Source organism: Ambystoma mexicanum, chromosome 6p, assembly GCF_040938575.1.
Source record: "Ambystoma mexicanum isolate Mex_15411 chromosome 6p, UKY_AmexF1_1, whole genome shotgun sequence".
In the NCBI taxonomy this organism is placed as follows: domain Eukaryota; kingdom Metazoa; phylum Chordata; class Amphibia; order Caudata; family Ambystomatidae; genus Ambystoma; species Ambystoma mexicanum.
The window spans coordinates 1,116,265,796-1,116,280,573 of record NC_090935.1 but is presented as its reverse complement, the minus strand read 5'-3'; the positions used below and the strand labels follow the sequence as shown (position 1 = coordinate 1,116,280,573).

At 44.3% G+C, this 14,778-nt stretch overlaps 1 protein-coding gene across 3 annotated transcripts in view; it reads right to left on the bottom strand.

Annotated features, from left to right (window-relative positions):
* The window catches only part of TUT7 (terminal uridylyl transferase 7), a 2,420,963-nt gene that overhangs the window by 30,930 nt on the left and 2,375,255 nt on the right, over positions 1-14,778 (bottom strand). The window lies entirely within an intron of this gene.

Genomic DNA, 14,778 nt, shown 5'->3' with positions numbered 1-14,778 from the left:
CCTAGTGGAAATAGCCGCAAGATACCCCTTCACCATATAAATCTGCAGGCCCATCCGGGCTAAGGAAAATCCAACTGAGCGTATGGAGCAAGTAAAATGATCCTGGCAGAACTACCACTCATGGGAGGTTGACGACTGTCTGCTCAGAGCATCCGCAAGAATAGTCTCACTGCCAGTCAGATGTACTGCAGTCAACACACCAATCTCTGCAGCCCAGAACCACATTGCTTCTTTGCACAGAGACAAGGAGCCCACTCCACCTCTCTTGCTGAAGCAGTGCTGTCCGTCAGGATCAATACGACCTTGCCCTTCACAGAGGGGAGGAAGGTGACCAGGGCCAGCGTGATCACTCAACTACAGCAGATTGACTCTGATGACCACAGTCTGCTGACCATAAGGTCTTGGAGGTGAGGGCTCAGCCCTTCAGGCATGCACCTGTGACTAGAGTCACTTGTGGCCCCGGTTCACGAAATAACCCTTTCAAGAGGTTGCCCTTCATAGAATACCATTGTAGGTCTCTGGATACTCTCTCAGAGACCAGTAGGAGGTCTGAAGTGTGTCCCTGAAACATTGACCATGTGAGCTCAGAAGCCATTGTAGCGACCTCATGCGCAGGCATGCCACTGGCACCACAAGGATGCAGGAGGGCATGAGACCAAGCAAACGCAGAAAAGCCGAGGCTGGAACTGTAATCCAAGGCGGGAAAATCTGGACCATATTGTAGATGTTTGCCACTGTATTCTCAGGGGGGTGGGGGGGCAACCCTGATGAATTGGAGGGATTCGGAAAGCAAAACATCTTGAAGTTCAGGGAGAACCCCAAGCTGTGCAATAGACTACACGTCTGGTATATGTATATCTGGTGAGCGGGCTCAGACGAGCCAGTCATGTAGATAGGAAAAGACATGAATGCCTTCCCTTCCGAGATGAGCCACCACTACTGCTAGCAGCTTGGTTAAAACCCTTGGTGCTGAAGAAAGACCAAAAAGAAGGACTTTGAACTGTTAATGACAGTCCCCCCACTTTGAATCTGAGGTACTTCCTGTGTTTCTAATGTATAGCCACATCGAATTAAGCATCCTGGAGATCCAGGGAAACTAGCCAGCTGTTCACTTTCAGGGCCTGGAGGATCTAGGCAAGAGTGGCCACCTTGAACTTGTCCTTGCACAAGTACAAGTTCAGAATCCACAGATCCAGGGTGGGTCTCAGACCTGCGTCCTTCTGCACCAGAAAGTATCTTGAGTGCCAACCACTGCCTCGTTCTGAGTGGGGTACAAGCTCTATGGCCTCCTTTGATAGAAGCTGACTAGCTCTTCCACTGGGAGAGGTGCCAGAGACAAGGGTTGATGGTATGCGGCTGGTCTGGAGGACAACAGGTAAATCGGTGGCAGTATTACTGTTGTATAACCTGTAAGGCCCAGGTGCCCGAGTTGGTAGTTTTCCATTCCTCGCCAAATGGGGATATCTTGCCTCCCACAGGGGAATTGGTTGTGGAAGTCTATTTTAGAGAGGCTTTACACTGGAGGTTGCAGAGGGCACAGTGGAGGTGCACCCCAGCCCCAACCCATGTAGCAATGGCACTGCCCCTACCTCTGCCTGGCCGTACTCGCCGGCTGCTGTTGCTGTACTGTCAGCCATAGCCACATGTCTTCCTTGGTGCTGAACAAGTTCATGCCATTGAAAGGCATGTCCAGAAGCTTCTCTTGAATGTCAGTAGCAAACCTTGATGTCCTTAGCCAAGAGAACCTTTGCAAGGCTGTGCTGGTGGCCATCGTCCATGCAACACAGTCTGCGGTGTACAGTCCAAATTGCAGTATCTGACAGGAGACTTTGCTGCACTTGACAAGGGCCTCAAAACATTTGCGCATCATCCCTTTTAATAATAAAGTTTATTGGATATACGTATAGCAAAAGCTTTGTATAACATATCATACAACACAATATAAAATGTGTTCAATATATAAGCTAGACAAGTTAAAATATATAAATTAGTGCAGCTAAGAATATTTATCACATTTAACACAAGCGCTATTATACGAAACAATTAAAAATCTCAACGAGATGCATATAAAATCTAACAATGAAGTAAATTAAATTGATATCATCGCCCTTTAAGAATTCGAACCATAGTCGAGGAATATCTAGCACCTTTACAGCATTATTGTGCGACTTGAAATATTTCATGCAAAGACAATTGAGACTTTCACATTCAATGATTAGGTGGAACAATGTTTCTTCAATCAGATTTTCCACATAGTCTACAATATTTGTGATTGAATGCAATATTGTTTATCCAACTTTTTGGCGAGAGCGCAAATGATACATTAAATTTAAGGAGAAGAAGATAAACCCGAAATGTGTTTGGGCTCAGATATGCCAGTATGTATTTCGGAGTGGATTTACCAGACCATCTGTACTGGCAGTATTCAGCAGCAGACATCAGAGTTTCAAGATGGAGCATATTTTGAAGAAATGCAGACTCAGTTAATTTTCTCTAGAGCCAGTATTTAATGTAACCTAAAATATATGGATTGCTTCCTTCATATAGCCACCGACTAGGAATAAGCTCCAAAATACCAATTGAACCCAGCGGTGTAATAGCATCCAAACTTAAGAAGGCATGTATGTATGGAACAATAATCGTATCAGTTGACACAGTAATCAAACGTTGGTAGAACATTACGCATTGAGATAAATGTACATTCCAAATGCCCTTTAAATTAAACTCAAGATACAGATATTCTATACTTATGCATTTGGGAAGTCGAAATAGTCGCCTCAGTAATTTGGCTTCAAATCTAATAAGAGCATTTTTAAAATTTGTGGCCCCAAATGGCTATTGCGTAAGACAACATTGCTATTATCTTTGAGTTGCATATAGATAATACAGCCGATGCACTGTATCCATTATTACGACCAATGCACTTAATGCATTGACCGAGGTCTAACATTTCAATTTTACCTCTGCCCAATGGTGGTCCCATTTGAGTTTGTCATCAATAATTACACCTAAGTATTTGTAAAATGGGACTTGCTCCAGTGGGGCGTCCAGTAAGGACCAATGTAAACGCTTAGGCCTCAACTTCTGTGTGAAGACCATGATTTTACTTTTAGAGTTATTAATAGTGAGGCCGTTATTGGATGCTTAGATGGCTAATGCATTCAGCATAAGTTGCAATCCAGCTGGAGTATAGACAAGAAGTAAAAGGTCGGCAGCATACGCAAGCCACCCCAAGGCCGCATTCTTAATTTTAATAGGATTGGCAACATAGATGTTAAAGGAAGCGATCATCGTCCCTTTTGGGATATGCTTTTACGCCTTGGCCATGACCGACCAGGCCAAAGAAAAACTTGGCAAGAGGCGTTTAAACACCAGAGACCAAAGCTCGAAGAACTGAAAATCTTCTTAGCCAATGCATTCAGTCTCTTGCTGTATCTGTTAGCGGGTGGAGCGGGGGGGGGGGGGAGACAGAAAAAAGGTGGTCTTAAAGTTCAACATAGTGGCCTGGATTACCAAACTTTTCAGGGAAGCAATGGCAGAAAGAAGCATGGTGCCAGATTGTGCCGGCCTGTGATTCTTAGCCAGGTCTCAGTCCACTGTGAGAACTGAAGTCAGATTGTCCCATAATTCCATCACCGGCCGCTCCACTGCCTGATTAAAAGGCAATACACTGTGTGAAGTACGAGGAAGTACTGTTAACTGGCGTGCCGTGCTGACTGGAATTGCTTGGAAGTGTTAGAGCATTCTTTGCTCATACGAAGCTACGTGATCTGAACTGACATTTCGGCCGGAGGAAGTCTTTTTAGTGAACACCGTGGATTGCCTGATCTAGTGACATTGCAAAAGGACTGTTTGGTTGGGCTCCGCCCTTGCGAATTGAGACACCCATTTTCTCTGGCTACCTCCTACTTATTCCCAGCAGCCAGCGCACTTGCGCGCGCACCGTGGGAAGTACGAGGAAGTACTGTTAACTGGCGGGCTGTGCTGACTGGAATTGCTTGGAAGTGTTTTTGAGCATTCTTTGCTCATACAAAGCTACGTGATCTAAACTGACATTTCGTCCGGAGGAAGTCTTTTTAGTGAACACCGTGGATTGCCTGATCTAGTGGCATTGGAAAAGGTGACTTTCAATTATCTGTGTGCGCATAGCGTGTACGCTTGATGTCTCCATCGTGCACGCGGGAAGCGCGTGTACACTGTGTTCACAGCATAGCGTGTTCGCTTAGTGTCTCCATCGAGCACGCAGGAAGCGCGTGTACACTGTGTTCACAACATTAAGTCAGCGTGTATGCCGACGGAAACTCCAGCATATTGAATGGTTGTTTTCTTTCTTTTGTCTCCTTTTACTTAAGGACTGTTTGGTTGGGCTCTGCCCTTGCGAATTGAGACACCCGTTTTCTCTGGCTACCTCCTACTTATTCCCAGCAGCCAGCGCACTCGCGCGCGCACCGTGGGAAGTACGAGGAAGTACTGTTAACTGTGCGGTGTGCGGTGGGCTGGCTGCTGGGAAGTAAGGTGGATTGATTTGGCTGACTGAGACTTAGGTATTGTGCAAACTGCTTGCTGATTTATCATGGTGAATGGTCTCCGTAGCGGGCGAAAAATCCACGTTAATAAGAGCAATGTTGTAAATGGTCCCATGGGAACACAGGAAGGTAATGAGGAAATGGTGGATTCTGAGAGCGAAGAGAATAACTTATCTAACAAGGTGGGAACGTCTGTGTGTGTGTAGAAACCCAGGGGGATATGACCTGCCAAATAACGCCACCCGAGATGGCTGAACAAGAGCTAAGAAATGAGATATCAGTGGAAAGCATTCCCAAGAACAACTCTGAGTCGACATTAGAGACCTTTAAGCTCAAAGCAATGAATCACGATTGTGATAATGGGGTCATGGTTGCGGGCCTAGGAGAATACCGGAATGGAGACCTATTAATGAAAATGGGTGTCACTAGCACGAAACCCAGATTCTCTGATGTCTCTATTATTGTTCCAGCAATTGAGGCACTGCTGGATAGGAGGATGCATTTTCTAGAGGGCCCTCCACCCCAATTAAAGCTAATAAGTACTGCATGGAGGATGTACATGTGCATATTGATCCTGATGAAATACTCAGTACGAAGGCCCAGACGCACACTTTTTTCAATGATCAAATTGTTAATAACGAGGTGAATAAGGAATTCAAAAGTTCAGAGACCACAATCTACGGAGGGGGGATCATTTAGCTTTGAATTCTAAGCTTATATTGAATATCACGAATTTTGGTAGTATTCCTATGCTAACTGCTATTGAATTTGATCGCGTAGGAGCATCGATTAAGTGGAGCTCTAGTGGGTGTAAAGAAGTTACCACTAAAATTCAAAATGATACCTTGATTATTATGAGTTATGTGTCTAGTGGAATGTCGTGTGTTATCGCTGAGATTCAGAACTCCATAGGAGTTGCACTCCATATGGCACCTTTGATAAAATCAAAGGCCGCTAAGCCTACGATCTCGCATCGCCATCAGTTTAATTCAAAAGTAGTAGCATTAAGGAAAGAGAAACGCCAATTGCTAAGACAACTTAGCAAGGGTAATCCTACTACCATTGAATTTTATGAGAGCAAAGCTCATATCATCACGACCTACAAAAGACAAGTACAATTGATGAGGCATGAACTGATTAATATGGATAATCAGAATTGAATCACTATTATTAAAGAATAATACCAGACAGGTGTGGGCTACTATGCGTACCCCGTTTGATAATGCTGAGTCGATGGGAGAGTCAGCAATATCTGCATTAGTCTGGACGGCGTACATCAGGGCTAAATTTACCAAGCCAATTGCTTTTGGTGTCTATGGGGATAGGTTAATATTTAGGCCTACTGTTTGTGGCTGTCCATGGACGATGGAAGATATAACTACGATCATTAGGAAATCCAAAGGGTCTCGAGCACCAGGTCCAGATGGTATTCCTCCTTGCCTGATTAAACGTAACCCGGATTTGTGGGCAAGAATCTTCAAAATAAAATGTGAATCTATTTATTCCTTGGGCTACATTCCGAATTCTTGGTGTACGGCCAATATCATCCCAATTTATAAAAAGGGTCCAATGAATGAACCGGCAAACTATAGGCCGATAGTGCTGATGGATGCTTCAGCTAAGATCTTTACTAGTCTACTACTCCAACATATCAATCAGCATATCATAAAGTTTAACCTTTTATCGAAATATCAGACTGGTTTTCGCCGTCATATGGGCTGTCAACTCAATGCAACGATCATTGCTCATGTATACCAGCAGACTAGATCTTATAAGGCAGGGCCGGTATATATGGCGACCCTGGATCTTACTGCTGCATTTGATTCTGTAATCAGACAATTACTATGGACAAAACTGATTAAATATGGTTTTCCGGTCCAGCTCGTTTCAATCATTGCTGCTCTCCATAAACAAACCACCTATCAAATTCGTTTGACAAAAAATGGGGCATTTACCGATATTATTCCCACCGAAATCGGCCTCAAACAGGGATGCAATCTTGCTGCGGTCCTATTTAATTTATACTTATTAGATTTGGACGAGCAATGGAAGGATGCCATTATTTTTCCTGTCAAACTGGAGGCAATTGTGATTAATTGGCTGAGTTTTGCAGATGATTTGTTATTTTTTTATAGCACTCCTTTTGGGTTACAAACTAAACTGGCATTGTTTCATTCTTTTGCCAGTAACCACAATCTAGAGATTAATCTCAAAAAATCCTTCATATTCACGTTCATTGAAGGTCGAAAAAAAAGCTATTAAATTCTCATGGGGTCTGAATGGTATTGCTATTCCTAGGTCCACTGCCATCCGCTATTTAGGCTATCATCTTGCAAGCTCATATTCCAGTGAGGGGTGGAAGACAATTTTGTCTAATAAAGCAAAAATGCTGACAATGCAGATGAAAATGATTTACCATCGATTGGGGAAATACTCAATGATTCCTACTATGAAATTTTACACACAAAAGATCGAACCAATTCTATTGTATTCCCTAGATATATGCTTGTATGATGTGGAACAAACTCTTGACGTGATCCAAGGTAAAATGTTGAAAACTGTATTGGGCTTGGCTTATTCCACCCCGAATGCTATTGTGTGTCATGAGCTGGGCTTATTATCATTATCGGTGAAGTGGCATTGGCGACTACTTATGCATTATGGGAAAATGCTAGCTCCCCCTAACGATTCCCTTTATGAAGATCTTGCAAATATGATAAAGAAAGGAGACCCTCCCTCCTTTCTAAAATTTAGGAACAAGATGGAGGAGTTGTTATCTAGCGCCATGATCACTCAGGATGATCTGGTACTGGGTTTGCCTTCATTCAAACTTAAATATTGTAGATACCATTGGTGCCTGTTGATCGAGAAAATTAATGAATACCAATCCTTTCGTGAATATGCGAAATTTACGAGGCAGTGGGGCTATCGACCTAAGTACCAGGTCATCTTTCCTTGTGATCAAGCGAGGAAGACGTATTTGAGATTTCGCTTGAATCAGTTACTTACTAACGAATAATTGATGTCGTGGAAACGGTACAATAATAAACCAAATAATGGCCAATGCAGATTCTGTAATAGGAATAGCACCATTGAAACACTTTAACATCTCACAGTCTACTGTTCTTATTTTGAATACACCAGAACTCATATTTGGTAAACAGCTGTACTGTACACAGTATCTAGCCTAAGCAGAGAGTCTCTTTGGCAAAGATGTATGGCAGGTACAAATCAAAGCCTCATCATTTGTCTAACACATTTTTTACTAATTCTTGAAAGAAACTGTCTGAAAAGTTACTAATTTTATCCGATGAAGAAAGTAGATGTTCAGAGTAAGATCGCTTCATATAAGAGTGTTGTGACCCATACAAACTTTATGCCAGCTTGGGTAGCGTTTCTCAAGGTTAGAATTCTTATATGATTTTTGGGCTTATGTTATTGGTTTTAGTAAAAGTGATTAGACTAAAGGAAATATGAAATGAAATGTCTATTTTATATGACTACCAAGTTGCACGGACGGAATTTTAAGTTTTTTTAAAATTTATTTATGATATAGTGATTTCTAAGTATCGATTAAGATATGTTTTCTGTTATCTGTGATGTTGATGTTTAATTTATAGTTCTGTATTTTGAAAAACTATATTATGTTGAGATGTTATTTTGTCTTTACTATGTGCATATTGTTTTTGTTTATGATTTAATTGTATTATGTGAGATATTGTTTTTGTTCTGTATGATTTGAAAGAAGAATTGTAAAGGTTGTAAAACCATAAACAATAAAAAAAAATAAAAAGGCAATACATTCTCACACTGTACCCTTGGACATGAAGGAGTCAACAGCCCTAAGGTGTTGGTGTTGACTATCTTCAACATCAGGCACTGAAAAGCGCCCTGCGGTTTGCCAGGGGTTGCAGCAAAAAGCATGTCGACCTCTGGTGAGGTGTACAGGCCACTTGCCTCCCACAGGTTGGCCGCCAGGTCCACCAAGTCACCTAGTTTCCCCTAAAACTCCTCTGGGAAGTCTCACCTCTCTGGGGAGAAAGACCTCCAGCCCAAAAGGGACAGGAACCCCTTCCTCATCATAAAACATCCTTTAAATGGGACATGTATGCCCTTTTACAGAGCTAGAGGAACTCTTTGGAGACTCCGGTATCGGTCGGTGTCGCTAAAGAGGGACATCCAGAGATGGAACAGTGTGCCCTTTTGTCGCATTGCAGAGGGCCTGCAGGCTCCAAGCGCAGTGGGATCCATCGGCTTGACTTAAGATGAAGCAGTTGGCGCTGATGCCTTAAAAGCCAAAGCTGTCGGCGTCGATGCCGTGGTGGCTGGCATTGGGCTGGAGCCACCACCGGCAGGGCCTTGGCGAAGATGTCAAGCATCTTCAGCCTGAACGCCTCCCATTCTTCTGGGGTAGAGGACCGGTTGGGAAAAGGTACCTGTGGAGGGCTTCCTCCTCACGGCTGTCATTGGAGTGGTGGCTCCTGTGGTGAACCAAAAGAAGTCTGACTAGATAGCATTCATAGGTCTTTATTTTAAATAAAAATAAAAATGCCTAACCGTTCCCATTGATATGCAGTCTCGGAGTTCGAGTGTTATCCTGCTTTCACAGTCTGTCTACAGTGGCTGCTGCTTGTGCTCCAGGCTACCAGCAGGAGTTGCTGCTTTAAAACCTCTCCCTAATCGCGAAGCAACGCAGAGCAGCAGAGAGGTGTGCAGTCTCGGCAGTCCCCGCCGAGCGATGGTGAAGCGGCAGCCATTCTCGTTCTGTGATCCGGCTGCCGAAAAGGGGTAGGGTCATTTGAGGTAGTCTTCTTCCCCCAGACTGTCTTTTTTGTCTTCCTTGGAGCAGTGTCCGGCTGTTTGCGACTCTGCTATACGTTCTGTGCTGCCTGCTTGTTGCCGCTTACTCTGCCCCTGCAGTGCCTGTGGGGACTCAATCCCTTTGGGCCGCGGCAGAGTGGGATTTAATTCTGGCTAGAGGGGGTTAGACACTGCGCACTATGGGGGCCACATTAAGATGTATGGGGTGGGAACAGACATACATCCCTCTATGACTCTTTCCAATAGGGGGGGGTGCAATTGCATCAGCTACACCTACTTCAAATACCAGATTGGCGAGCCCTGTCTGGAAGCTTGATCTAAATGTATCGTGTGCTTGTCTCTCCACTGAGGTTTCCTCTTGTACCCCCCTGTTGCCTTATAAAGTGTCAATGGTTGCAGTGGAGTCTTCACCTGAAGGTAACCCGGTGTTTGGTGTCCAGAGTTGTTCAGTTTCAGCACCTCAAGAAGTGGGGAATGCGTTTACGTTATGTACTGGAAAATTGGACCAAGTACTCTCAACGATAGAAGAGAACATTGTGGACATGGCTCCGTTGCAAACGGGGCTGGAAGTAGACTTGGTATCGGGTGTTTCAATGTTAGCCCCAGTCATCTCACACAAACTGGGGAAACGTGTTAGACTCTTGATGGATTTTAAAATCTAATCAATGGGCAATACCGGAATCTCCATCCAACCATAGGGATTTTACAGAAATTATGTTCCAGCAGCCGGACCCTGTGTTTATTTCGAAATGTGACACAGCATGCTCGCCTGTGCTGCTTACTTGTACAAAAAAGGGGGACGATGAGGAAAGGTTGGAGTGCGTATTCCCAAAGGAGGTTGTCCTGCCAAATGTCGAATCGGACCGCTCACATGTGTATTTGGCAAATGACCCTTCTATGTGGGTGGGCCCCGCAGGAACGGGTTGGATACTACAATGGTAGAAGAGTTATCCTTCCTTGTCCTGGCGCGGCTGTTAGACACTATGGATAGAGGGTATGAATCCCTCAATTTTAAAATACAAGAGGGAAGCCAGATTTTGAAGGCCCTGACCAGGAAAGTTAATTTTTTTGAGGGTTTTACCACAGCATCTATTATGAATAAAAGATATCCGGGAACAGCACATGAGACCGGTTCCATACCGCAAACACTGGAGGGATGGGCTAAAACCCCTGGGGAGGTTAGTGGTGGTGTAGCCACTCCGTTGGTGAACGAGACTGAGCCACCGCTACCAGCAGTGTTGTGTCTAGGTATGGATCAAAGTTATGTGGAGGGTAAAAATGCCCTGAATATTTTAAGCAGTAGTCACATTGAGGTTATCCCCCCTATGGTAAAAAACTGCTGCAGAAGGGAAGGGGCAATATCAAAAGAAGTCAAAAAATCATAAGATGCCCCCTAACAGAAAAATAGGGGCTCACGGAAATTCATAAATAACCTGAGGCAGAAGTTGAAAAATGCCTTAGTACCTGTATGTGGGGTTAGTTCAGCAAAAAATGGCAGCATCAAGAGGGCGGAGGCCATGGGACTGTTAGGGCATCAACAATTTGGTGAAGAAGAATTAAACTTGCGCCCCAGCTCAGGGCCAAGGATTGAGTGACTACTCAGGGTGTCAGCCCACTGATGAGGGCCCCTCATTCGTCTGAAGTAATATTTCGGTATACTCTCATACTGATGAAATGGTCGAAGTGAGGTTCCCCCAATCGACCGCCAGTGGCACAAAATAAAACTGACTGTGGTACTGTTACAGGATCGGCAAATTTGGCATGCTGAGGAGAGCGGCGGTGCAAAATTTTAAAAGGGATTACATTAAGCCCTCAGACACCACTCAATAGCAATCCAAGGCCTGCACAAAAAGGACTATAGGAATCGGAAATGTTTTCCATTATTTTGTAAGCCAAGTGGTAAAAAGGTAGCGTCTGATAAAGAGCCTGTAGGGCACAGTGGCTCACAAAAGCTTTTCCCCTTGTTTCACACGATTGAGAAGAGATCGGGGTTGGCTAAATGCTTAAAACTGCCAGAAGGCAAACAGGGTCAGGTGTTCCCAAATGATTTTAAAAGGAAATCTGACAAGGGTAGAAGGGTCGCTGAGAAGGTAACTGTAGTAAATAAGACACCGATCTGTATTTATATGAACCGATTGTTTGAAAGCTCCAATAGAGCCCCGTTAAACAGAAATGATTTACTCGCTCTACTCTTAGAAATTCCTAGTTTACGTCTGGTGACTTAAGGGGACATTAAAACTGTGGAATTTGTGCATGAGGATTGCCTTGATGTAGTTAGGGTTTATCTTCATTCACAGATTAAGAACGTAATAATTACAGAATTTGACGTCCTTTGTCCCTGGGCTTTGAAGTATTGTAAGGGGGCCCTTTTACCAGCCGAAAGGGGAATGAGATAAAAGACATGGACAGCCATCAGAGAAAGGGTGTGGACATAAATGGCCCATCTGACTTGCTTAATAATCAGAGGGCAAAAGGAGTGAGAGAAAGGCAGTTTGGCTTTGTAAGGCGTGACAGGGGGATACCTTCTATAGGGGCAACTACTGTAATAACTGGGAGGAATCAAACAAGGATCTGGGGATTGTGTCTTGTAACTCCATGGGTTTTACTAATATTTTGAGAAATGATGGTTTGTTTATTTTATATGACATAATTTGCCTACAAGAGAGAATATGCATGGACACCCCTCTCATTGAAGGTTTTGAGGTTGTGTTCATTAAGGCCCAGCGTGGTACGAGTGGGCGCCCGTATCGGGGGATGCTTACAGCTATTAAACGCAATAAGGGCTTAAGGGTATGGCAGCTCAAGTCGAAAAGAAGCAGCATGCTTGTAACTTCTGGAATGGAAAAGGCAGGGGTCTGAGTTGTCGCAGTGGTGCTTATTGGTCAACATTTATTGGAATTCAGAAAGTGCAAGTATGGTGGACCTATTGATGAGGCTGTCCTTTCTTCCTTCTGATGGGCACATTCCCAGAGTAAGGGGTTTCTGTTATCATATTGGGAGATTTTAATGCAGAATGCCTGGAAGATTGCTGGTACTAATTTCCAGATAGGGAAAAAAACCTCTGGGGTAAACTGGGTCTCTGGTGAAGCAAGAACTTGAGGCCTGCGATTTGGTATTGGCAAATGGCAATCTTGCAGGTGATGTCCCTCCAAGACTTATATGGTAGAATAATGCCTGGAGATCAAAGCTAGACTACGTTTTTCTGTCTGCCGAATTGTTACAAGGAGGCGGGACCCTGGAAATAAGGCAGACTGAGTTAAGCGATCATAGTATGTTGATATGTAAACTACCTCTTATGCAGTAAGAAATCGCTAATGACCCCCCCTGATTGTTGAGATAAATCAGAGGAACCACGTAGGGAAATGGACCCAAAAATCTTGCAGCCTTTTAACCTCCATATAGAGGACTTATTTGGAATAAAGGAGAGTGGTTTAAGTGCCCCTTAAGGTTTTGCGCTATGTATGCACTCTGCTTTGGGATAACTATTGTACACGGGAATACTGGAAAAAAGGTCTAAACAATTGGGGCATAACCATGTGTTTGATGGGGAAATTAGTAGGTGCAAAAGTCAGCTGTGTATTACGCTCACTTGGTATCCACAGGGACGCCACCCAGCTGGGTTAATCGCTGGTATGCTGCTCAGCTTTGCCCTGAGGTGGTCTGTGGGGAAGGTTCTGCCTGAAAATACAGGAGGACTGTGTCCAAGACTGACCAATTGGGGTAAGTATCCTCCCTTCACCCCCGTATGCTTTCAGTCCCTCTGGCGCCCTCTCCTCACCTTGTGGTAAAATTAGGCGTGCTCTCCGTCCTGCCTTCTTTGCAGGGGCGCGTTGTCTTTCATGGGCGAGTGCAGTCCAGTTACTTCTCCGACGCCGGCCCGTTTGATATTGTTCAGGTAGGTCTTATTGCTGTTCTTTAGTTTTGTTGCTATCCTGCATGCCTTTCTTTGTTTAAAATGTCTCTTTTTTTCTCCCTTCGGTATGCAGAGCTTCAGTGCGGCGAACTGGCTTGGTTGAGCCCCGCTGGTAAATGATGGCGCATTAAGAGCGCTATGATGCGGTAAGTAAGCGCTATGCACAGCGCTGCAAAGTCTTGCCTTTGCTAACCTGCGTTTTCCTTCCTTGTAGGTCGCGGTGTTCTTCAGCGCGAGTGGAATGTCCGGAGTGGTGCCAGCTGAGAGGCAACCAGCCAGGTAAGCCTTTTGAGCAGTTCGTAATTTGTAAATGTCTCTACTGCTTTCTTTAATGTTGCCTCTATCTTCCTCTTTCAGGTCGTTCTGTCCGGGAGGCGTGCAGATTCGAGGAAGCTATTCTCAGTAGCGAGTGTTTAAAGATGAAGACTGCAGGTAAGATGCTGCTGCCAATGATGTTCCTTTTGTCTCCTTGCAGGTTCTGCTTCTCCGAGGTTCGAGGGAATAGCTGGACACGGTGAGCGTCACGTTGCAAGCTGCAAAGTAACACGAAGCATGTTCTGCAGTCAGGGTGGGGTTTATATAGCCCAGGTAAAGTAGTACCAGGGAAAGTAGTTCCAAGGCTGCCACACCCAAAACACTAGACTGCATAGCTTGGTTCACAGGAACCAAGCTATGTGGATGCCTCCATGTTGGCTGACAATACAATAAAGTAGTTCCCAAGCACATTGTTGTTCATGGTGTATGAGCCTGGTGCCATAGGCGCCAGGACTGGCCCCATGAGGGCTTTTGAAGAGGATGCCAGGCTCTAGAGGCCCGAGTCTGGACTCCACCTGGCCAATGGGTTTGCCAGAGGGGGTTTTGGGCGAGGATCGTGACGCTGTGCTCCGACATCAAAAGGTTAAAGGGTAATGTGAGATCCAGTAAAAACAGAAATACATTTCTTAGGATGATAAACGATGCAGATAAAATGCTGGGCTGCATGCTGTCTAAAAACAGTAATCGATTTTTGCAGTTAATGAAACCCAAATGGAATCAACAATGTTTGCAGTTCCAGTCCATCACAGATGAAATCTGAGTCAAACACTTCACAGAATTTTATGTGAAGGGCGACTTGGTGGATTGAAAACGTTTTAAATGCTATACCTGGTTAGGGTCTTTTACTTGGAACCTGGACGACATAGTTCTGTTAATCAGGAATAGTAAAAAATGGAATGCACCAGGTCCCGATGGTTTAACAAATCAAACATTTAAATCAGATATCCCACTGTGGTCTAATTTGATGTCCCGATTATTTGGGAATATTCTCCTTTATGGGGAGTTTTCAGAGTCCTGGGGCAAAGCCCTTATAATGCTGATTTGGATGGGAGGGGATAGATCCTCCCCCTTGCAGTATAGGCCTATCTCATTCTTGGACGCTGCAAATAAACTCTTTGCGAGACTTATTCTAAAGCTGTTGCAGCTGTGGGCATTGAAGCAAAGTGTCTGAATTTCAACCAGTCTGGCTTTAAAAATGGGGTG